This window comes from Danio rerio, chromosome 15, assembly GCF_052040795.2.
Source record: "Danio rerio strain M-AB ecotype USA chromosome 15, GRCz13ab, whole genome shotgun sequence".
Lineage (NCBI taxonomy): Eukaryota > Metazoa > Chordata > Actinopteri > Cypriniformes > Danionidae > Danio > Danio rerio.
In genome coordinates, this window is record NC_141035.1 from 47,516,277 (window position 1) to 47,540,703 (window position 24,427).

The window sequence follows — 24,427 nt, forward strand, 5'->3', positions numbered from 1 at the left end:
GATTCTGGAGCTAGGGACAACGGCCCTCGTGGCCAAAAAAACGGACCGGCCCACCGGGAATTCTCCCAGTCCTCCCGATTAGCCAATCCGGGCCTGACCACGCCCCTTCTACATATAGTTTGCTATGAAGAGATGATGCACAAAAAAGCCCCCCACCCCTCATTTTCAATATTTCGTTTTAACATACTGAAATTTCAGCAATTTCAGGTTTACGGTTCATTCCGCTGTTTTGACCTCTAAAATAGAGACTAAGCCGAAGGAAAATGAATAACTGACAAAAAAGTAGATGGCGCCCTCTAGTGGATTTGTCATCTGGAATGTGCAGCAATGCACCCGGAGCAACGTATTTTATGTTTTGCTAAAATATACGTTGAGGCATGTATTTACTGTGACCCTGGTCTAATCACATGATAAACAAAAGTTATATTTGAGAGTTCACAAAATTAAAATAATAGTTATTTAAATGTATATAGCTCTTAGCTGTTTGGAGAAAGAAATCTCCTCATTTAACACAAGTGTGCAGCATACACCTCCATGACTTGATCACAAACCAGTTTATTGATGGAGAGGACACAGAGTGATGAAGCCAATTAGTATATATGGGAAAGGTTAGGAGGCCTTGATGGACAGAGGCCAATAGGCAGATTTGGCAGGGATGCTGAGGGCACACCCTTCTCTTTTTTTCTGAAACTGCATCCCGGGATTTTTTATGACCACAGAGACTCAGGGCCTCGATTTAATGTCTCAGTCGAAGGACAGTTTTCACTGAGAATGTAGTGTCCTCGTGACTTTACTGTGGTGTTTCTTAATCTCAGTCCTCACGCCACACTGATCTATATATTTTCCATGTCTTTTTTTTATTTAAACACACCTGATTTAAGATAATCAGCTCGTTAGATGCACTAAATTTATTCTGACAGAAGCTGCGGTAAAACTAGAGTTTGAGCATTCCTCCATGATGACCACAGCATCAGCTCGAGATACGGCCTGGTCCAGCAGTATGGATACCTTGGGATCATCTCTTCACAGGTCTTAGCTTAAGTGTCCTCCTAGGCTTCAGTTCATGGCATCAGGTAAACACCTTGAGGATGCTTTCCTGCTTTAGCCTATGTGGTGAGCTATAAAACGCTGCAGTCTTCTGTAACACACACTCGTGTTGTCCATAATATTGTTGTCCCGGTACTGAAGTTTTAAAAATGTCCATTTCCCACTACATTCAAGCGCCGCTAAGCGCGTTCAAAAACACAGCTGATTTGACAGACAATCAGAGTCATTTCTGTTGAGTGTAACGGTTAGTACTCGGTTTCCTCTGCGTTGTGTGTAGTAGAGATGAGATTTGGCACCCAAATCACGCCTCAAACAGATCACTTTATTCTGGCAAACACAATGAAAACACAGTGATCAGTCCCAGACAGTCCAACATGTCGTCCTGCAATGACGGGTTCATACCAGTAATCATAAAATCACAAAGAAAAGATACATTGTGAATAATTAAAACAAAAAGATCAACAAAAATATACACTTTACAGGAGCACTCACTCACCACGACCAATCTCTTAGCTGGCGCAAATAATAATGAGCCGTCAGGAACCAGTTAACAACATGCCACCAGCCAATGAACAGAGAGTTGGGTCACTAACCGTACGTTCACACCGAAAGCGGCGAGAGCGTCAAAGTAGCCGGAAGTCATTCATTTTCAATGAGAGCCGGCGGCGATAGGCGACGATAAGCGGCGAGGAGCAGCGCGGCGCGTCTTCGCCGGCGTGAGCGTCGAGGAGAGTTGAAATGAAGTCAACTTTATGGTAATGAGCTATGACGCGGTTCGGCGGCAAGCAATCAGAATGAAGACGTCCACCGCTTGATTGCAGTTCAGGGAACACAGACCTGTGAACTTTGGTTCCGACCGCAGTTGTTCCCAAGGGTTTGATTATTGCGGTCGCCGGATTTCCAATTATTTACAATGTTTTCTTACAGGAACATACATTAAATAAGTTACTGGCGAGTTACTGATGTTCATTAATGTTATATAAATTTATCTTTAAAAAGCGGGAATCTCACGCGATGTGACAGTACAAAACAGTACTGCTGCTTCAGGATATTTCAGACATATGGACACATATTGGATAAATAGAGCAAAGCCACACCACATGCAACTTGATCTTCCATTGTTTTATGAATTTGATAAGAAGTGCGCAACATTTTCACGCTAGAAACATGTTTTATGCAGGAATGTAACTGATAATGCTGCAACGGCTCCTTTAAGTACGAGATCAATGTAGCGAGTTTTGACGCTCTCGCCGCCGGAGCTGAAGGCAGACAGCGTTGTTGCCAGGGCGGCCAGAGCGACCTTGGACGCTCTCGCCGCTTTCGGTGTGAACGTACGGTTAGAATTAAAGGGCCATGTACATAAAACAAAAGCAAGTGAAAGCACTTTTATAACCTGTTACATGAGCACTGGTGAATACGATGGCAAATCAGCCATCTGTTTAAGAACGCGTTCAACAGTGCTTAAATGTTAGCAAGAAATGGATGTTTTTTTTTAAATGTCAGCAGCAAAATTCAATTTCATGACAAGTCTAATATAGTGAAAGAATCAGTTCATTAACATGAGTTTCATAAATGGCATCTAAATTGTGTGTTCGTAAAAGAAAACGCTAGCCAACTAGTGCTATTTCTCTTAACTTAGTTGAAAATGAGCTCTGATATCCCTTGTTGTTTTCACTATCCATTAAGAACAGACCTTTGGGTCACTCGGAAAGCGGTGAAATTCTAAATTTGTCTTGTTTTCTCTTCGCTGATAAGATATACAGCCAGGTACGCAACAATACGCCATCAAAGATGCCGTTCCTGTTTTATTCCAGGTGATACTTCAGGGTTTCTTCCCACCGCAGTCTCACTTTCACTTTTAAAATGGCGGCTGTGTAAAATCAGTCTATAGCAATAGATGAATTGCCATGTTTGTAAACATTCAGGATGCGCGCGCAGCGAGGTTGCAGAAAAAAAAGGAGCGCTAGCATTTACAGCAAGGGAATGACATCCGATGCGGTACAGAGTTTGTTGTTGTATTAGAGATAAGTTATATTGATTACACATTATATATATTATTTACATAATGCTTTCAGCGTATTATAACAGCTTGTCACCAGTGGCGTAGCGGACGGACCCACAGGGCAATTATTTTCTATAATTGAAAATCTGGCAACCGCAATAATCAAACTCTTGTTTGTTCACAGGTTCACAGGTCTGTGTTCTATGAACTCATCTCAACCGGTAGACAACTTCATTCTGATTGCTTGCCGCCGAACCGCGTCATAGCTCATATCATAAAGTTGACTTGATTTCAACTCTCCTCGACGCTCACACCGGAGAAGACGCGTCGCGTCATTAAAAATGAATGACTTCTGGCTACTTTGACGCTCTCGCCGCTTTCGGTTTGTGATCGCGAATCAGTTTGTGAAGGCTTCCCCGCGTTGTCGCTCCACCCCGCCCTCTTTCCCGCTCCTCAGTTTGTGATTGCTCCTTAGTTTTTAATCGCTCCTCAGTTTGTGAAGGCTTCCCCGCATTGTCGCTCCACCCCGCCCTCTTTCCCGCTCCTCAGTTTGTGATTGCTCCTTAGTTTTTAATCGCTCCTCAGTTTTTGAAAGCTTCCCCGCATTGTCGCTCCACCCCGCCCCCTTTCCTGCTCCTCAGTTTGTGATTGCTCCTTAGTTTGTGATCGCTCCTCAGTTTGTGAAGGCTTCCCCGCGTAGCCTACCTTCCCCGCTCCTCAATTTGTGATCGCTTCCCTGCGTTGCCCCCCCCGCCAGTTATCCCAGCAGGGGGGCTTCAGCATTTTGCGCTACGCCACTGCTTTTCAACCAGTGATAAGCACAGTGTTTTGGCAAAATTAACATTAAAGTAAGCTGCGTTCGTCTGACAGATCCATTTTCTATAGATAGTACCCTCCCAGTGGAAATTGAATAAGACAAAATGGCCAAGCATCCAGCCCCAAATACACAATCTCATTGAAACTCCAAGTGATTTACAAGAGAGAAGTTAAAGGCCTACACATGCCTGCCAACACTCCCGTTTTTCCCGGGAGTCTCCCGTATTGTTCTATCTCCTGGAAGACTCCCGTAATTTCATGCCCCCTCCTCAACTTTTTGGTATAGTCCTTATGCACACCAAACCCACCGCGCATCCATATCCATACCTTCTCTGCACCTTTTAGTTCGCGCGCACCTCACCTCCCCTTTGCTCTTCACTAGCTCGCACATCAATCACACCTCCAACAAAAAGTTCAAAGTGCCGTAGTAAACAATATAGGGAGTGTGTCACAAGTTGTCACTGAATGAATGTGTGAATATTAAACCAACTTCACCTTAATAACTTACACTTTCACATTTCATTCTTAGCATTAGTGTAAAAAGCAGTTTAATTAACCACATGTCACTGTTTTTGCTGAAATCATTGCTGCAATCAAAAACGAGTACTGTGTATGATTCAGCATAGCGTCAGCTTACCTGATATGAAACGAGAACTGCAGAGTCCAGCATTTCTAATTGAGTCCTTACTTCATTCAGCTCCCTTTTAGCCAAAGACGTCTGCAGTTAGCATTTAAAGCAGTGTGGTGTACGGTAAAAGTTACGTTTTCTATTTTTGGACTTGAATTTGGCATCCTACCGCACAACACGACATGTTTGTTATTGCAACCGGCCTCTTTTTGCAACCGGGGACCCTTGTGACGTCATGTGTGAACAGGGCCGGCGCGTTCATAGAGGCGACCTAGGCGGCCGCCTAGGATGGCAGTATAGAGAGGGCGGCGTTCGCAACACCCCCCTACCACCCGTGTCCTCAGTTATGTCCGCGACACCTCCCTCACCGACAGAATAGAGAGGGCAGCGTCAGCGACACCTCCCTCTCTCCCTCAGCACCCGCACGTCCTCAGTTATATACGCGCATAGGGCGGCAGAATAGAGGTCCGCGACACCTGCGCGTCCTCAGTTATTTCCGCGCATAGGGCGGCAGAATAGAGAGAGCAACATCGGCGACACCTCCCTCCCTCCCTCAGCACCCGCGCGTCCTCAGTTATATCCGCGCATAGGGAGGCAGAATAAAGGTCCACGACACCTCACTTCATTTTCATAACCGTTCACTTTCGTTTTCACATTGGGGTTGAGGGTGGCGTGATCGTCCTCTGCCTAGAGCGGCAGTTCAGCTTGCTCCGCCCCTGTGTGTGACGTAGGTTGGTAATTCGTGTATAGTGTCTGGAAGGGGGCAGGGCATGTCAGACACTAGAGAGCATTTGATTGGTCAGAAGATTTGATGAGAGACTGAAGTATGAGGTGATGTGATTAAAACCGTTGATCCATATAGGCTAAACTGACAAAACGACAAGCTTTACATGTTTATATCAGTCTTCTAAACATGAATTTTGTCACTGTTTTGGTGCGCACTAGCTAATAGATATCGTAAAAACGAACAACACTGGTACTAACATCTAAAAAACTTTAGTTTCATTTTATAGGACCTTTAATCTTAATCACCTAACAACATCTCTTCCTCCTGTCCCCATGAATTAAGTCACTTTTCTATCTCACATTTTTTTAATTATTTGCTTTCATCAAGTCTAGTGCAGCGAATCGGTTTCACTGATAAGAGCTGAGCTGATGAATCTGTCGCCGGTGATGGTTCGTCCTTTTACTGTACTGTGAGTGTACTGTTGAAATCAGAATTATTAGCCCTCCTGAATTATGAGCCCCCCTGTATTTTTTTTTCAACACATTTCTAAATATAGTAGTTTTAATAACTCATTTCTAATTACTGATTTATTTTGTCTTTGTCATGATGACAGTAAATAATATTTGACTAGATATTTTTCAAGATACTTTTATTCAGCTTAAAGTGACATTTAAAGGCTTAACTAGGTTAATTAGGCAGGTTAGGGTAATTAGGCAAGTCATTGTATAAGAGTGGTTTGTTCTGTGGAGGAATATAGAGCTTAAAGGGGCTAATAATTTTGACCTTAAAATGGTGTTTAAAATTTTAAAAACTGCTTTTATTCTAGCCAAAATAAAACAAAAAAATACTTTCTCCAGAAGAAAAAATATTACAGGAAACAGTGTGAAAAATTAATTGCTCTGTTGAACATCATTTGTAAAATATTTGAAAAATATAACTACACAAGTATAGTTCGTAGATTAACTTTATGGTGGCTTGAGAAAGCCTTGTCTGAAAGTTTGAAGCAGTTTTAACGTTTAAATCATTGAAGTAGCTTTAAGAAGTTAGATAGCCAGCATAAATAGCTTATTACATATAGGTCAGCATGTTTCAAGTATGGATCGGCATGTTTCTCGCTAGCCAGTTGATAGGGGGTTCTGAGCGGTTGCTAAGGTGTTGCTATTGTGTTCTTAGTGGTTGCTAGGCGATTGCTAGGTGGTTGCTAGAATGTTTTTAGGTAGTTGTTAAGGTGTTGCTAGGTGGTTGCTAGGGTATTCTGAGTGGTTGCTATGCAGTTTCTAAGGCGTTGCTAGGTGGTTGCTAGGGATTTCTAAGTGGTTGCTAATGGGTGTTCTGAGTGGTTGCTAAGCAGTTGCTACGCAGTTGCTAGGATGTTCTGAGTAGTTGCTAAGGCGTTGTTAGGTGGTTGCTAAGGTATTCTGAGTGGTTGCTAAGACATTGCAGGGTGGTTGCTAAGGTGTTGCTTGGCGGTTGCTTAGCTGTTGTAAGTCGTTGACAGGATGTTTTGACTGGATAAGGTGTTGCTAGGCGATTGCTAAGCTGTTCTAAGTGTTTGCTAGGTTGTTGCTATGTGGTTGCTAAGGCGTTGCTAGGTGGTTAGTAAGGTGTTGCTAAGCCATTGCTAAGCTGTTCTTAGTCATTGCTAAGGTGTTGCTACGGTGTTTTGAGTGGTTGATAAGTGGTTGCTAAGGCGTTGCTAGGGTGTTATGAGTGGTTGCTAAGCTGTTGCTAGGTGTTTTTTAAGGTGTTGCTAGGCAGTTACTAAGGTGTTCTAAGTTGTTGCTAAGGCGTTGCTATGGTGTTCTGAGTTGTTGCTAGGCAGTTGCTAAAGTATTGCTAAGTGGTCGCTAGGCAGATGCTAACATAAATCAGCATTATAGTATGAATTAGCATGTTGCTAGCATAGGTTAGCATGTTGTTAGCATGGTTCTAGTATGAATTAGCATATCACTAGCATGTTCCTAGTATAAACTAGTATGTTGTTAGCATGAAAATAGTATGAATTAGCATGTTGCTAGAATGTTTATGGTATGAATTAGCATGTTGCTAGTATGATTAGTATGTTTGTTGATATATTGTTAGTATGGATTTACGGAACCCCGGAAGGGATGTGGAGGAGAAAAAAATTGGCTGGGTTAAAAAAAAATGGGTGAAAGAAAAAAAATGGGTGTACAGACGCTGATCTGGGATCAGTTTATTGTACAGAGCGCGTCTGTCAGTCAGCGCTTATACATGCATTCACTGGTTCAGAGGTTGCATATGAAAGGCGACGATCGACGCACAGTATTAATGTAAAGAAAGTGGGATAGAATGGTAAAATACGGGAGAATTTAGGCAAAAACGCGAGGGTTTACGTGAGTGAAGTAAACAGGAAGTGTTTGTGGAGAAACAGTTTTGCAAGAGAATGCAAAACATCTTTGCGAGATAACACAAAACTTTGCGAGAGAACGAAAAAACTTCCTCCCACCCATTTTTTTTTTCACCCCGCCTATTTTTTCTCCACCACTACGTCCCTTTTTTCCAAATAAACTTGTTCTTTATTTATTTTTATTTATTATTGATTAATTAATTTGCCAAAAGAGAGATCAAAAATTATGTTTATGTAAGTACAGACCTCAAAATATTTCAGATAACAGAAAATAATATTTGGATTAGAAATTCCCCTTTATACATTTTATGTACTTGATTATAATGATTCTTAACTCTGTTAAAACTGACACGTGAACAAAGAGTCAGAATATTTTATTATTTATTTATTTTATATATATTTATTTTTTTGGAACTGAGATGATTATTAATCCTAATATCAAGATCTATTTTTTTCCATTTAGATGTTTTTATACATTTATTATGTACCATAATGATACATCAAGGGCCTCATGTACGAAGACTTGCGTGGAAATCTTACTAAAACATTGCGTACGCACAAAGCTGTAAATGTGCGTACGCAGAAAAAATTTCAGATGTATGAAACACTGCGTACGCCGAATCTCACGCATATTCTTTTGTACATCTGAATGAACGTGAAACTGAGCGCAACATGCACGAGCACAAAACCCCTCCCTGCCTCCTCCCCCGTATGAATATGCTAATGACTATGCTAATGGCAAAACCCAACGAAAAAGCAATGGCAAAAGCAAGCAAAAAGAGAAACTTTGAACAGAATGTGAATTGGAGGTGCTTTCAGAGGTAGACCGGAGAAAAGCGGTGTTATTTGCAAGTTTGTTCTCCGGAATTAACAATAAAAGAAATAAATAGAGCGGGAGAGTTTAGCTGATGCGGTTAACACAGTTGGGTCTGAACATCGCACTGAGTGCATTGAAAAAAGAAATATTGTGGTTTATATCTGTAAAATGTTGCAGGATGGTTAACAGTCTCAGTGGCGCTACTCGTAAGACCCATGTGAACAGGAATTGATACATTCGAGCATGAACTCGGCTCGAATCCAGCGTCTGATGAACTCTTTCTTGTTTTTTCCCCCGCTACATATCAGATTTTGTCAACTATTTATCACGAGAAAGACAAGTAGGAATCATTAATAAGTTCATATCAATAAGCATCATATTTTATTTGCACATTTATTGAATGGAAATGTTTCTGATTCACGCATGTAAATTCATCTTCAGATAGGTATGTAAAATTTCCATACCATACAGTTGACCAGCTAAACATTAAAGCACAATTTGCAGCGGTCGCCTGTTTTCCCAATGTAATCTGAGCGATCTACCGCACGCACATTGCTATTAAGACACTATCTGAAGATGAATTTGCATGCGTGAATCAGAAACATTTCCATTCAATAAATGTGCAAATAAAATATGATGCACAAACTTATTAATGATTCCTACTAGTCTTTCTCGTGATAAATAGTAGGCAAAATCTGATATGTAGCGGGGGGAAAAAAGAAGAAAGAGTTCATCAGACGATGGATTCGAGCCGAGTTCATGCTCGAACGTGTCAAAACATGTTCACATGTGTCTTACGAGCGCGCCACTGAGACTGTTCAGAGTGCTGTAACATTTTACAGATATAATAATATTGAATGGAAATGTTACTGATTCACGCATGCAAATTCATCTTCAGATAGTGTCTTTACAGCTATGTGCGTGCGGTAGATCGCTCAGATTACATTGGGAAAACAGGCGACCGCTGCAAATTGTGCTTTAATGTTTAGCTGGTCAACTGTATGGTATGGAAACCTTATATACCTGCTGAACCCGTCTCATACAGCTGCCATTGCAAGGCTCAGACACTTTGTAGAGAGGAGTTTAACACAACTGCCTCTAGGAGTCGCCAATGGAAATAAAACAGACACGCACAAAAAATGTGCGTACGCCTGCCAGAAAGCTGCCGTGAAGTTGCGCACATTCCCACGTTCAGTTCATTGTTAGTAAATCCAAACGTGAGTGATTCTGAGCGTGAAACCTGGCGTACGCAAAGTTTTTGTGCGTACGCAGCGTTGATACATGAGGCCCCAGGTCTTTTGGTAACGTTTTTTTGCTCAGAACTAATTCAATCTAGTTTGCCCATAACATTTTGTCAGAACTCGCATACCCCTGAGTAAATGTGTTGTTGCGCCACTGGTTGTTAGTATGTCTAATGTAAAGTCAATGACAGTTTTTTTTTTTACAATGGAAGTTAATGGGACAGTTGCTAATGTGCTGTAAGTGGTCGCTGGGTGTGGCTAGTAAGTTAAAAGATTATGGAACAAAATCAATGCCTAAAGTCTTGAATTAAAAAGCTTGTTGAATATCACAAACTGAAAAAAATAATACACCGTATTAACAAGTTCTTGCATTTTAATGACTTGAATTCCAGGGTTTGTATTTTTAGGTCCTGAAATTGAACATATCTGTATATTTAAGCTTTGAATATTTCAACGAAAAATATTTCAAACACGTTTTCATACTTAAAAATTCAATAATTCATATTCAATTTTCAGATTTCACTTACAAAATATTCAATAACCTTTAAAAATACGATGTATAATATTCAAAATGTCATTTTCAGTTCATTTTATTTCAGTTCAAATATTCGCTTCCATAAATTCAGTGGATCAAATTCGACTGTTAAAATTCAACATTACATCCGGGAACTGCAGGAGAAGCAATACATTGCAGATTGAAGATCGCCAGCTGCTCTAGCTTTCACCAGCAGGTGGAGATGGAATGTAAGATTTTTAACCCAGTAAACAGGCGAGAAAAAGGCTATTAAAGGCACAAAAGTAGCATTTAATATTAATATCAATGTTTTGGACATTATAAATGATAAAAAGTATGAGTAAAATGAGTAAATGAGGTTTTAGTCATCTATATTTGCCCTTATGTAATGGAAGCCAGCTGGTGATCGCGTAAATCTCAGTTCTCGGATCCAGTGACAGACGTTGTTCTGCAATCTTATCGGAGCTTGTCTCCCATGCCGGCTCGCTCCCTGCTCGGACCGGTGCGGTTACTTGCACATAAACCGTCTTTTGATGAATATGATGTTATACATTGTCTATCTTTATTGAGTCTTTCTTCCATAGACGCGAAGTATTATATTGACAGCTAAAGAATATAAACGTAAGAGAAACAGGAAATGAAACATTATATATATATAGCTACAAATAGAAATATTAATTTAGAATCACGGATGACTTATTTAAGCGCAATAGCCCAAATACATGTCATAGAATATTAATATTAATAATCATAATTTAAATAATGAAATTATATAACCTATCCCAATCCTGACATAGCTGCGTTTAAATAATAACTGAAGACGTCACTTTAATGCATTCGCACGTTATGTTAAATTATTTTAAATTAGATGCCCCATCCATAACCAACCTTAAATCATACCTGAACACTGTTTAACAGTTCCAAGTAAACTGTTTTGTGTGACATTCTCATAAAATCTCTCTGCTTTTGAATATCTTTGTTCGTAATTGTTCTTAGCCCTGTCAATGTTTATCTATTTTGTATTATTATAATGTTTCATTTCCTGTTTCTCTTACGTTTATATTCTTTAGCTGTCAATATAATACTTCGCGTCTATGGAAGAAAGACTCAATAAAGATAGACAATGTATAACATCATATTCATCAAAAGACGGTTTATGTGCAAGTAACCGCACCGGTCCGAGCTAGGGTTGTAACAATATACCGGTATGACGGTTTACCACGATTTGAACGTGCACGATTATCATACCATGAACAATTGCATATCAACGGTTTTAACCCTTAAAGACCGAGACAGCCGCCCGCGGCTAAAAATAAGTATTGCTCTTAAATGTTAAATAACTTTTGATCCGCTGATCCGATTCATACAATTCAAAGATTGGCATAAAGAAGAGAATCTCAGCTTTCCAGTGCTGTATCACATAACATTCGCGGACTTTCAGAGGCTCCGGAATCAGTGCGGTTACGTCATCAACATTTGACAACGCTGATTTGACAAAGAAACGCTCGTCACTGTGTCTCCGGACAAATCAGACATGATACATTGATGCATTGTCCCTCCTCCATGCCCAGATTGGTTCAAACTCGCTATATCACAACCAATAAGCATAGGTTTCGCTTTTGTTTGTGGACCAAGCTTTTTGAACAACACGGAATGAGAGAAAGGCATACATTTATGCGCGGCTAAATAAAACGCCAAAAAAAAAAAGTTTTGCATGAAATAATTCTCATACTAAGTACTTTTGCATGCACAGCAGCACAGAAACATGACAAAACAGTGACACAGCAAAGACGAACTGCTGCTCTTGCTGTTTTCAAAAGACGCAAATGAAGATGCAGCTGTTTATCTGCATTGCAGACAACCATATCCAAATCCATATACACAGACAACCATATCCATGCTGGCACATAAAACCTAAGGATGTTCCATATTGAATCTAGTTTCGTTATGTAACTATTTATAGTATAGTAAATATTTATATCTATTTTTTACTGAGGATTTGCACCATGTTTATTTGGACTTTATTTGGACTTTGACACATTATTTATTATTTTCTTATTTTTATTTGTTCATTGTAAGTGTTGTTGTTTATAGTAACTAAAAATATATTATTTGGAAAAAGTCAAAATTGCTTCACTGTTCTATTATTTTGTAACATTTGTAACATACCGTATACCGCGAAACCGTCAAACCGTGGTATTGTTTTAGACGATTATCATACCGTGAAAAATTCATACCGTTACAACCCTAGTCCGAGCAGGGAGCGAGCCGGCATGGGAGACAAGCTCCGATAAGATTGCAGAACAACGTCTGTCACTGGATCCGAGAACTGAGATTTACGCGATCACCAGCTGGCTTCCATTACATAAGGGCAAATATAGATGACTAAAACCTCATTTACTCATTTTACTCATACTTTTTATCATTTATAATGTCCAAAACATTGATATTAATATTAAATGCTACTTTTGTGCCTTTAATAGCCTTTTTCTCGCCTGTTTACTGGGTTAAAAATCTTACATTCCATCTCCACCTGCTGGTGAAAGCTAGAGCAGCTGGCGATCTTCAATCTGCAATGTATTGCTTTTCCTGCAGTTCCCGGATGTAATGTTGAATTTTAACAGTCGAATTTGATCCACTGAATTTATGGAAGCGAATATTTGAACTGAAATAAAATGAACTGAAAATTACCTTTTGAATATTATACATCGTATTTTTAAAGGTTATTGAATATTTTGTAAGTGAAATCTGAAAATTGAATATGAATTATTGAATTTTTAAGTATGAAAACGTGTTTGAAATATTTTTCGTTGAAATATTCAAAGCTTAAATATACAGATATGTTCAATTTCAGGACCTAAAAATACAAACCCTGGAATTCAAGTCATTAAAATGCAAGAACTTGTTAATACGGTGTATTATTTTTTTCAGTTTGTGATATTCAACGAGCTTTTTAATTCAAGACTTTAGGCATCGATTTTGTTCCATAGAAGATGATCAGTGATTGACAGATTGCCAGTCTGAGTTAAACGAGTTCAAACTTAAGTCTGTATGACATGTCTGGTGCAAAGTTATGAGGTCATAAAGTTGAGTACAATGTTAAGTCAATGGGACTTTTCCAAAATTTCCGGGTCATATTAGTATAACAGTATCTTGGCTTTCTCAACCTCAAGCCACCATAATGATCACAGGAGGGCGAATATTTCTCACTTCAACCATATATAAACATGCGCTTGATATTCGTCTTTGACCCTTTCGATGTTTTTGAGACGCATGTCAAGTTAATAACAGCTCAAGTTGTACAGACGTGCCTGGAGCCCCCGCGTCTGTGTTTCTGAACGCAAGACCGCGTGTGTGTTTCTGAGCGGCCCCGCGGACTCGCGTGCGTTCATTACAGACACACAAACGCGCTCCTCTGGACTTTATTGAGCTCTGCTGCTCTCTCCTTCTGTTCTCTGCGCCTGTCTGCTCTCGCCTGCATCACAGCAGCAGCCATCCATCCACACTCACATACAGTTGAAGTCAAAATTATTCGCCCTCCTATGAATCTTTTTTTTTTTTTTTTTTGCTTTTTCCAACATTTTATATATAATATATATTAATAGTTTTTAATTTTTAAAAAAACATTTTAGGATCTTAAACAACAGATACGCTCACCGGCCACTTTATTGGGTACACCAGTTCAGCTGCTTGTCAACTCAAATTTCTAATCAGCCAATCACACGGTAGTGATGCAAACTCAATGCATTTAGGCATGTAGACATGGTCAAGACAATTTGCTGCAGTTCAAAGCGAGCATCAGAATGGGGAAGAAAGGTGATTAAAGTCACTTTAAGCGATTTAAGTGACTCTGAATGTGGCATGGTTGTTGGTGCCAGACGGGCTGGTCTGAGTATTTCAGAAACTGCTGATATACTGGGATTTTCCACGCACAACCATCTCTAGGGTTTACAGAGAATGGTCTGATAAAGAGAAAATATCCAGTGAGCGGCAGTTCTATGGGCGCAAATGCCTTGTTGATGTCAGAGGAGAAAAGCCAGACTGGATCAGCTGATAGAAAAGCAACAGTAACTCTGCAGGTCTGCAGAAGAGCATCTCTGAACACACAACACGTCCAACATTGAGGCGGATGGGCTACAGCAGCAGAAGACCACACCGGGTGCCGCTCCTGTCAGCTAAGAACAGGAAACTGAGGCTACAATTCACACAGACTCACCAAAACTGGACAATAGAAGATTGGAGAAACGTCGCCTGCTCTGATGAGTCTCCATTTCTGCTGACACATTCAGATGGTCGGGTCAAAATTTGGCATCAACAACATGAAAGCATGGATCCATCCTGCCTTGTATCAATGGTTTAGGCTGGTGGTGGTGATGTAATGAAAATATATTTTCTTGGCACACTTTGGGCCCATTAGGACCAATTGAGCATTGTGTCAACACCACAGCCTACCTGAGTATTGTTGCTGACCATGTCCATCCCTTTATGACCACAGTGTACTCATCTTCTGACGGCTACTTCCAGCAGGATACTGTACCATTTCATAAAGTGTGAATCATCTCAGACTGCTTTCTTGAACATGACAAGAGTTCACTGTACTCAAATGGCCCCCACAGTGACCAGATCTCAATCCAATAGAGCAGCTTTGGGATGTGGTGGAACGGGAGATTGGCATCATGGATGTGCAGCCGACAAATCTGCAGCAACTGCGTGATGCTATCATGTCAATATGGAGCAAAAACTTCCACACATGAGAAATATTTCCAGTAGCTTGTTGAATCTATGCCACCAGGGATTAAGGCAGTTCTGAAGGCAAAAGTGGGTCCAACCCGGTACTAGTAAGGTGTACCTAATAAAGTGGCCGGTGAGTTGTTTCATTTGTCTACAGCGGTGGTTCTCAAAGTGGAGGTCAGGGACAATGAATGGAGGTCGCCTGGTGATTTCCAAAAATCTACTTTTTATTAAACCATAAGAATGAGCATATTTCATCCATAACCTGAAGAGAAAAATATTGTCGTTTATAGTTACTATATACTATTTAGTTACTATAGTAGCTTATAGTTACCAGTTCTATTGGATTGCGACCCCTGGGGTAATTACATTACATTAAAGACACAGCAATAGCGTCAGATGCAGCAGATTGATTTTATAACACCAGGTTAAATGTTCTGGCACATTTACAGCAATGTATTTACTGACATACATTAAAAAATCAAACAAAGAATAGACTTGGGTCTATTGGTCTGTGTGCGCCATTTTAATGCAAGATTTCTGCATTTATAACCACCTCAGAGGATATTAGGGGTCGCAAGTCACTGGCATTGTCCTTGTGGGGGTCACGGGCTGAAAAGTTTGGGAACCCCTGCTCTACAGAACAAACCACTGTTATACAATGACTTGCCTAATTACCCTAACTTGCCTAACTAATTTAGTTAAGCCTTTAAATGTCACTTTAATAAAACTATCTAGTCAAATACTGTCATGATGACGAAGATAAAATAAATTATTTATTAGAAATGAGTCATTAAAACTATTAAGGTTCATAAATGTGTTGGGAAAATGAATATAGTGTTATGCTTTGTTTTTTGATGTTTCCACATGATGAACATTTTAGTCTTGAAATGAGAATATAATACACTAATGTATAATTCATACAGTACCAAACAAAACAGCAAACTTTACAGACACAGAGCGATATGAGCAGAAGGCAAAGCAGTTCAGGCGGTGTAAGCACATCACAGTAAAAGCACAGAATAAACAGTGTTTGTGCTTGTTGCAGGTGATGAAATCTCTCTCCTCTGTTTGATAGAGTATAAATCCATCAGTCTTTTCCATTCCACTGCAGGCCGGATCAGTTTCTCCTTAGCCTTCACCTCTCTAAAAAATGCTTTTCTTCTCCTCACTTATTTATATAGTCTGCGGTTAATATACGAGTTGCCGTTTCACAGCTTCGTGACATTTTGGCCGCAGCTGTGTGTTATTGGCCATTCATAATGCTTACGGCCTCCGGTGGCGCTGACAGACGGATTCTGAGGCTCCCTGGGTTTCTTAAGAGACGTAAACCAATCAAACTCATCTCTCAAAATGGTTAGGAGTGTGACTAGAGTATGGAGAATGGCTGATTTAATCTTCCACAGCGATCTGTAAAGGATTTTCTGTGTTTTTGGAGAGTGTTGCTGTCCGTGGTGCTGAACTTTTCAGAGAATCTGAGAGGAAATACAAAACATCTGCTTTTAAAACTGGACTCTTAGAAGAATTACTTGGGATTTCTTTATAGATTAGGGTTCTGGACGTGGCCAATAAAACGTTTTACAACCCAAAATGGTTTTGTTTAGAATAGTTGGAGACCAAAGAATCTTTTTAATTTAAATGGTTGATTTACTGTGATTTTAGATGATCTAGTCAGAGTGAATCTCCAGGTATTGACTCGCTGATTCAAATGATCTGGTCAGAGTAAATCTCCAGTTATTGACTCGCTGATTCAAATTATCTGGTCAGAGTGAATCTCTAGATAACGATTCACTAATTCAAATGATCTGGTCAGAGTGAATCTCTAGATAACGATTCACTAATTCAAATGATCTGGTCAAAATGAATCTTCAGATATTCATTTAATCAGTTTCTTTTTGGCTTAGTCCCTTTATTAATACGGGTTCTCCACAGTGGAATGAACTGCCAAATCTCTAGATATTGATTCACTAATTCAAATGATCTGGTCAAAATGAATCTTCAGATGAAGATCCACTGATTTAAATGATCTGGTCAGAGTGAATCTCCAGTTAACGGCTCAGTGATTCAACTGATCTGGTCAGAGTGAATCTCCAGTTACGGTTCAGTGATTCAAATGATCTGGTCAGAGTGAATCTCCAGTTAACGGCTCAGTGATTCAAATGATCTGGTCAGAGTGAATCTCCAGATAAAGATTTACTGATTCAGATGATTTGATATGAGTGATACTCCAGCTAAGTACTCTTTGATTCAAATGATCTGGTCAGAGTAAATCTCCAGTTAACGAATCAATGATTCAAATTATCTGGTCAGAGTGAATCTCCAGTTAACGGCTCAGTTATTCAAATGATATGGTCAGAGTGAATCTCCAGTTAACGGCTCAGTGATTCAAATGATCTGGTCAGAGTGAATCTCTAGCTAACGACTCACTGATTCAAATGATCTGGTCAGAGTTAATCTACAGTTATTGACTCACTGATTTAAATGATCCGGTCAGAGTAAATCTCCAGTTAACGACTCACTGATTCAAATGATCTGGTTAAAGTGAATCTTCAGTTATTGACTCACTGATTCAAATGATCTGGTCAGAGTGAATTTTCAGTTATTGTTTCACCAGTTCAAATAATTTGGTCAAATTGAATCTCTAGTTATTGACTCACTCGATCAAATCATCTAGTCAGAGTGGATCTCCAGTAAATGGCTCACTGATTCAAATGATCTGGTACTTAAAAATTAATGCGATCGGTATTCATTCTTTCAGTCACATCAAACTAATTTAATTCGCGTATATCTTTCTTATTCTGACGTTTCACCAAAATATCCTCCAGCACACAGACTCGTGTCCCAGTGGTATAAGGCTGAATGAGGATCAGGGAGGAACATGGGGACTTTACAGATGTACTAGGCTGAACTATGCAGGAGCTCAGCTGTAGAGCACTTCAGGCCGTGAGGGTTTATTGATATATCCACACACAAACACACACACACACACTCTCTCTCGCACTCGTGCCACAGTGAGCAGCACGTTAGCGCCATTAGCATGTCATTAAGAAGCAGATGAGCGTCCAGATGCTGCGCGTTCGCCTTCCAGCGGCCTGTGTGCCTCCACATGAGCTGAATACACACACAAACAGAGCCGCTGTCAGTCTGCGCATCATAACACTGGACAACCGGGAAAACCTGGCTGCTGAGGCGTTTATCAACAACCATTCCTGTACTAAAATGCCACATAATTAGCATTAGCACAAGTTCGATTTCATCTTAATCTGATGTGAATCTTGTAATGGTTTTTGAAAGCAGTAAGCCCCAATAAGCTGGGGTTTATTTAGCTAACATAATGGGCAATGTTACAGTAGATATGATGCTTAAACTGCCTTAGCTGTTATAAAATCACTGTAAACCACAGTTTCTTGTTGATTATTGCTTTATACAGTGCTTACTCCATTGTTTCACAAAACAAAGCAAATCAAATAGTTTCATTTGGCTGGTTTTCATGCAACAGTCACAGGTGTCCCTGCTAAAAAAATCCAGCTTAAACCAGCCTAGGATGGTTGGCTGGTTTTAGCTGATCACCTAGGCTGGTTTTAGAGGGGTTTTGGCCACTCCCAGGCTGGTTTCCAGCCATTGACCAGCTAAAACCAGCTTGACCAGCCTAGCCAGGCTGGAAGCGCAGCCAAAACCAGCTATGTCCAGCTTAAACCAGGATGGTCAAGCTGGTTTTAGGTGGTTTTAGCTGGTCACTTTCCAGCCTGACCGGCTAAGACCACTGGAAACAAGTCTGACTTTTTGGCGGCAATGCGAACCAAACTCCTACTCTGTTCATACAGGGATGAGATGACACTTAATAGAGCACTTCTGACCCCATACTCCCACAGCACACTCCACAGAATGCCATGAGGGACACGATCGAATGCCTTCTCTAAGTCCACAAAACATATGTGGACTCGTTGGGCATACCCTCGAGCACCCTGATGAGGGTATAGAGCTGGTCCAGTGTACCATGGCCTGGACAAAAACCGCATTGTTCCTCATGGATCCTAGGGTCAATCATCAGCCGGATCCTCCTCTACAGTACCCTGGCATAGACTTTCCCAGGAAGGCTGAGGAGTGTGATCCCCCTATAGTGGGAGCACACCCTCCGGTCCCCTTTCTTAAAAATAGGAATCACCACCGCAGTTGCCCAGTCCAGAGGTACTGTCCCCAACCTCCATGCGATATTGTAGAGACGTGTCAGCCAAGACAGCCCCACAACATCCAGTGACCAAAGATACACAGGGTGAATCTCATCCACCCCTGCTGCTTTGCCACTGCGGAGCTTGCAAACTACCTCAGTGACCTCAGCTTGGGTGAGTCCACCCCTGCATCCCCAGTCTCTGCTTCCTCAATGGAAGACATGTCAGTGAGGTTAAGGAGTTTTCCCAGTTGAGGTCAACAGCTCCCGACTTCTGCTGTAAACAGTGTTGATGTGAAGCTGCTTTCTGCTCCTGAGGAGCCAGATGGTTTGCCAGAATCTCTTTGGGGCCGACCGATAGTCTTCCTCCATGGTCTCCCCGAACCTGTTCAGCAGCATGGAGCCACAAAACAGATTAACAGCAACTCATTATAGGCAATACGTCATATATTATACAATAAAAAGTGTAAAATATCCTTTGACAATTGCGGAGAGGTCCACCTCCAGCTGATGACAGGCACTCATCGCTCGTGTATCCGGCGAGGACAACCTTTCCTCGGCTAGAAATGCTGACATTTGCCCCTGACTTTGAAATCATTCATTCATTTTCTTGTCGGCTTAGTCCCTTTATTAATCCGGGGTCGCCACAGCGGAATGAACTGCCAACTTATCCAGCACGTTTTTACGCAGCGGATGCCCTTCCAGCCGCAACCCATCTCTGGGAAACATCGACACACACTCATACACAACGGACAATTTAGCCTACCCAGTTCACCTGTACCGCATGTGTTTGGACTGTGGAGGAAACCGGAGCACCCGAAGGAAACCCACGAGAACGCATGGAGAACATGCAAACTCCACACAGAAACGCCAACTAAGCCGAGGCTCGAGCCAGCGACCCAGCGACCTTCTTGCTGTGAGGCGACAGCACTACCGACTGTCAATATCTACCTATTACGGTCACTACCTACCTATTATCAATAATTTCAGTTATTAAAAACAACTACATTTTAAAGTAATTTAAAATAAAAAAAATGCCCTAAAATCAGGAAATTATTCTTATTTTTTTATTAAAGTGTACATATTACAGTTTTTCTTAGTCGCTTTGGTGCGTTTCTCACAACACTAGTGCATTTCTGCACAACAGTTAATGCATTTTGCAAAACAATTAGTACAAACTGCAAAACCTAGCTGATAACCTGCAAAAACGCATCACATGCTCAAAATGGAGAGCTCAATCCTCAAAAGCAAATAATCATGTCAATCAAAGAGTCAGTATCATCAAAATAAAATTGCTGACACCATTGTTTATGAACAAGATAGTCAAATGGCTTTGTCATGTTTTCATTATGAGTTTACTCTGGACATTTTTTCAATGCAAAAAAGTCAAATGTTGGTGACACCTCCTGAAAATGCTTAAGACAGCAGTATATAAGCCATTTGAAAACTACAGTAAAGTTGGACATCGCTGCATTTAGTGTGGTATCTGAGTACAAGACACTGAATATGTATGTTTCACATTTTTACTCTGCATTTGCTCTTTACAATCCTAATTTATTCACAGCATTGTGCAAAATAATAAACACACCCATATTTACAACAAACATACACTCCCTTTGGGTTGAACTGTGCACAACTGTAAACAATATTGCAGTACATATTGGACCCAAACCAGCAACACACACAGGTCTGTAAATCATTCATCAAATTGTTCAATTTTAAATACATTTTCAGGAAAATGATGATTTAAATTATTTTTATGAAGTTTGTTTGACAGATTTTGACATCAAGTTCACCATTTTTGTATGTAATGACTCAAGTAATGAAATGAGGACTGTTAGTTTTATATAGAATGCCTATTCAGCATTTACAAGTTTAGTTAATTTTTACTGACATGACATAAGCAAATGATAATGTTATAAACAGCAGAGAGTTGTATTAAAGCAATTGATGCATGTCCGGAAGCATTCACAATTTGTTGAAAGCAATGAAAAACTGCTACTAGGATGTGCACAAACGACTAATTGTTTTGAGAAATGCATGACCTGTTGTGCAAACGTAAATAATCATGTGAGAAATGCACCAAAGCCACTGAGAAAAACTGTAATGACTTTTTTTTCAGTGCACACTCTCATTCTCAAATATAGCGCATGTGTTTGGACTGCGGGGGAAACCCATGCCAACACGGGGAGAAAATGCAAACTCCACTCAGAAATGCCAACTGACCCATCTGGGACTCGAGTCAAAGACCTTGCTGAGGCCACAGTGCTAACCACTGTGTCGCTGCTAAGCAAATGTGATGCTAACACGAATATGCATTTATCTACAAGTGATTCCACAAATGAGATGTCGTTAATGTTTGATTTTTTTCTTAGAAAGAGATTAAATAAACACTTTTCTTTTTCTTCTCACGCTTGTTTTTTTTATCCTGATGAACAAATAATCTCCTCTACAGGAGTGATCTCTGTACCACACTGCTCAGATCTCAAGCATTTCTCATTCAAGTCTCACAAGCTCCAAAGATCAGAGCTGCGCTGCAGATCACACTCATACACTCGCACTGATAAATATTCCCTCTATTCTGACAGCAAAGGAATTTCAGGAGAAACATCTGAGACAAAGTTTACTTCTAATGAAACATAAATGAGATCTGCGGCTCTCCTGAGATTGACAATAGCAGCCTCTGAGCGATAGCGTTTTTCCTTCTGGGAAAAGCCGGAGGAGAGCTATTGTGTGTCGAGTTTCTCATGAAATTGTGTGAAACTGATGCAATAGCTCTGGTTACGTTTGATCTAATCAATAAATTGAATCTCTTTTTTCTCTGACACCGGGATCCGATACGTCCCTCCAGACTCCATTGATCGGAGCATCCTTTGTAAGCTTTCTTAGTAAGCGCTTGATTTTTCAAGTATTAAAGACAAAGGTGAGAGCGAAAGTGAGAGGGAAGAAGGACTTTTCTGATCCATTTATTTTGCACTTTATATTTTAAAAAAGTGTACAATTTCGTTTAGCTTCTTTAATTTTCATTTTTAAACATTAACATTTCAGTATCAGGTCATTTTGAATTTGAGCGAGCTGTTGAATGCAGATTTACTCTGACCAGATCATTTGAATTAGTGAGTCGTTAACTGGAGATTCACTCTGATCAGATCATTTAAATCAGTGAGCCATTAACTAGAGATTCACTCTGACCAGATCATTTTAATCGGCGAGTCATTAACTGGAGATTCACTCTGATCAGATCATTTAAATCAGTGAGCCATTAACTAGAGATTCACTCTGATCAGATCATTTAAATCAGTGAGCCATTAACTGGAGATTCACTCTGATCAAATCATTTAAATCAGTGAGCCATTAACTAGAGATTCACTCTGATCAGATCATTTAAATCAGTGAGCCATTAACTAGAGATTCACTCTGACCAGATCATTTGAATCAGTGAGTCGTTAACTGGAGATTCACTCTGATCAGATCATTTGAATCAGTGAGTCATTAACTTTAGATTCTCTCTTACCAGATCATTTGAATCAGTGAGTCATTAACTAGAGATTCACTCTGACCAGATCATTTTAATCGGCGAGTCATTAACTGGAGATTCACTCTGATCAGATCATTTAAATCAGTGAGCCATTAACTAAAGATTCACTCTGACCAGATAATTTGAATCAGTGAGTCGTTAACTGGAGATTCACTCTGATCAGATCATTTGAATCAGTGAGATATTAACTTTAGATTCTCTCTTACCAGATCATTTGAATCAGTGAGTCATTAACTGGAGATTCACTCTGAACAGATCATTTAAATCAGAGAATCAATATCTTAAGATTCACTCTGACCAGATCATTTTAATCAGCGGGTCATTAACTTAAGACTCACTCTAAATAGATCATTTGAATTAGTGAGTTGTTAACTGGCTATTCACTCTGATCAGATCATTTGAATCAGTGAACCATTAACTGGAGATTCACTCTGACCAGATAAGTTGAATCAGTGAGTCTTTAACTAGAAATTCACTCTGATTAGATAATTTGAATCAGTGAGTCGTTAACTGGAGATTCACTCTGACCTAATGGGCCCAAAGTGTGCCAAGAAAATATCCCCCACACCATTATACCATCACCATGAGCCTGTTCCGTTGATGCAAGGCAGGATGGATCCAGGCTTTCATGTTGTTGCCACCAAATTCCCACCCGACCATCCGAATGTAGCCGCAGAAATTGAAACTCATCAGACCACAGAACATTTCTCCAATCTTCTATTGTCCAGTTTTGGTGAGCCTGTGTGAATTGTAGCCTCAGTTTTCTGTTCTTATCTGACAGGAGCGGCACCCGGTGTGGTCTTCTGCTGCTGTAGCCCATCCGCCTCAAGGTTGGACGTGTTGTGTGTTCAGACATGCTCTTCTGCAGACCTCAGTTGTAACAAGTGGTAATTTGAGTTACTGTTGCCTTTGTATCAGCTGATCCAGTCTGGCCATTCTCCTCTGGCATCAACAAGGCATTTGCGCCCACAGAACTGCCGCTCACTGGATATTTTCTCTTTATCAGTCCATTCGCTGTAAACCCTAGAGATGGTTGTGCGTGAAAATCCCAGTAGATCAGCAGTTTCTGAAATACTCAGACCAGCCTGTCTGGCACCAACAACCATGTCACATTCAAAGTCACTTAAATCACCTTTCTTCCCCATTCTGATGCTCGCTTTGAACTGCAGCAGATCGTCTTGACCATAGCCCCTTTCACACATACAGACCTTTCCGGAAAATTGCCGGCAATTTTCCGGAAAGGTTGTATGTGTGAACAGGTCCTTTTTGAAAATACCGGTAAATTCGTTCTGGCTATTTTCCGGAAAGAGAAGTTGTAACATTACCGGCAATTTGCCGGAATGCTGCACTGTGTGAATGCAGAAGGAAGATTCCCGTAATAAGCGCGTGCACGTCTAGAACGTGCTGACGTGAGACGTCTGCTTTAGCCAATCACAACAGTCAGACGCATTTACGTCCGCGCGGTTTGTGAGGATAAAAACCTTTGAATATTTTTCCAGACACCTTTAGCTGCTAGAAGTTAGTCAGATCACGTTTATATGTTCTTCTTTATGCCAACTGTGTAAATAATCATCGATGAGATGATTATGATAAGCCGTTGTTTGTTTACCTTCAAGCTTTGCGTGTGCCTGTGAAACAGCCTGTGAGCGCCGCACACGCACATATTATGAACATCTCGACATGCGAAAGTGATCCAGCGAAAGTTGTTCACAATATTGATCATCCACAGAGTTTGTAATTTAGTCAAATGTTTGCAAATACAAGCGCAGCCGTTTAAAGCTCATTTGTGGTGAATGATGTCAGAATTTACCGGTATTTTGGAATGGATGT

At 40.4% G+C, this 24,427-nt stretch overlaps 2 long non-coding RNA genes across 2 annotated transcripts in view; one reads left to right on the top strand and one right to left on the bottom strand.

Moving 5' to 3' along the window:
• The window catches only part of LOC141377928 (uncharacterized), a 244,751-nt gene that overhangs the window by 183,298 nt on the left and 37,026 nt on the right, over positions 1-24,427 (top strand). The window lies entirely within an intron of this gene.
• On the bottom strand, positions 1,349-6,137 carry LOC147840717 (uncharacterized). Its single transcript, XR_015510032.1, has 3 exons — positions 4,970-6,137; positions 2,383-2,482; positions 1,349-1,635 (listed from the first exon to the last, which is right to left on the bottom strand). It is a non-coding gene; the product is annotated as an uncharacterized LOC147840717 (long non-coding RNA).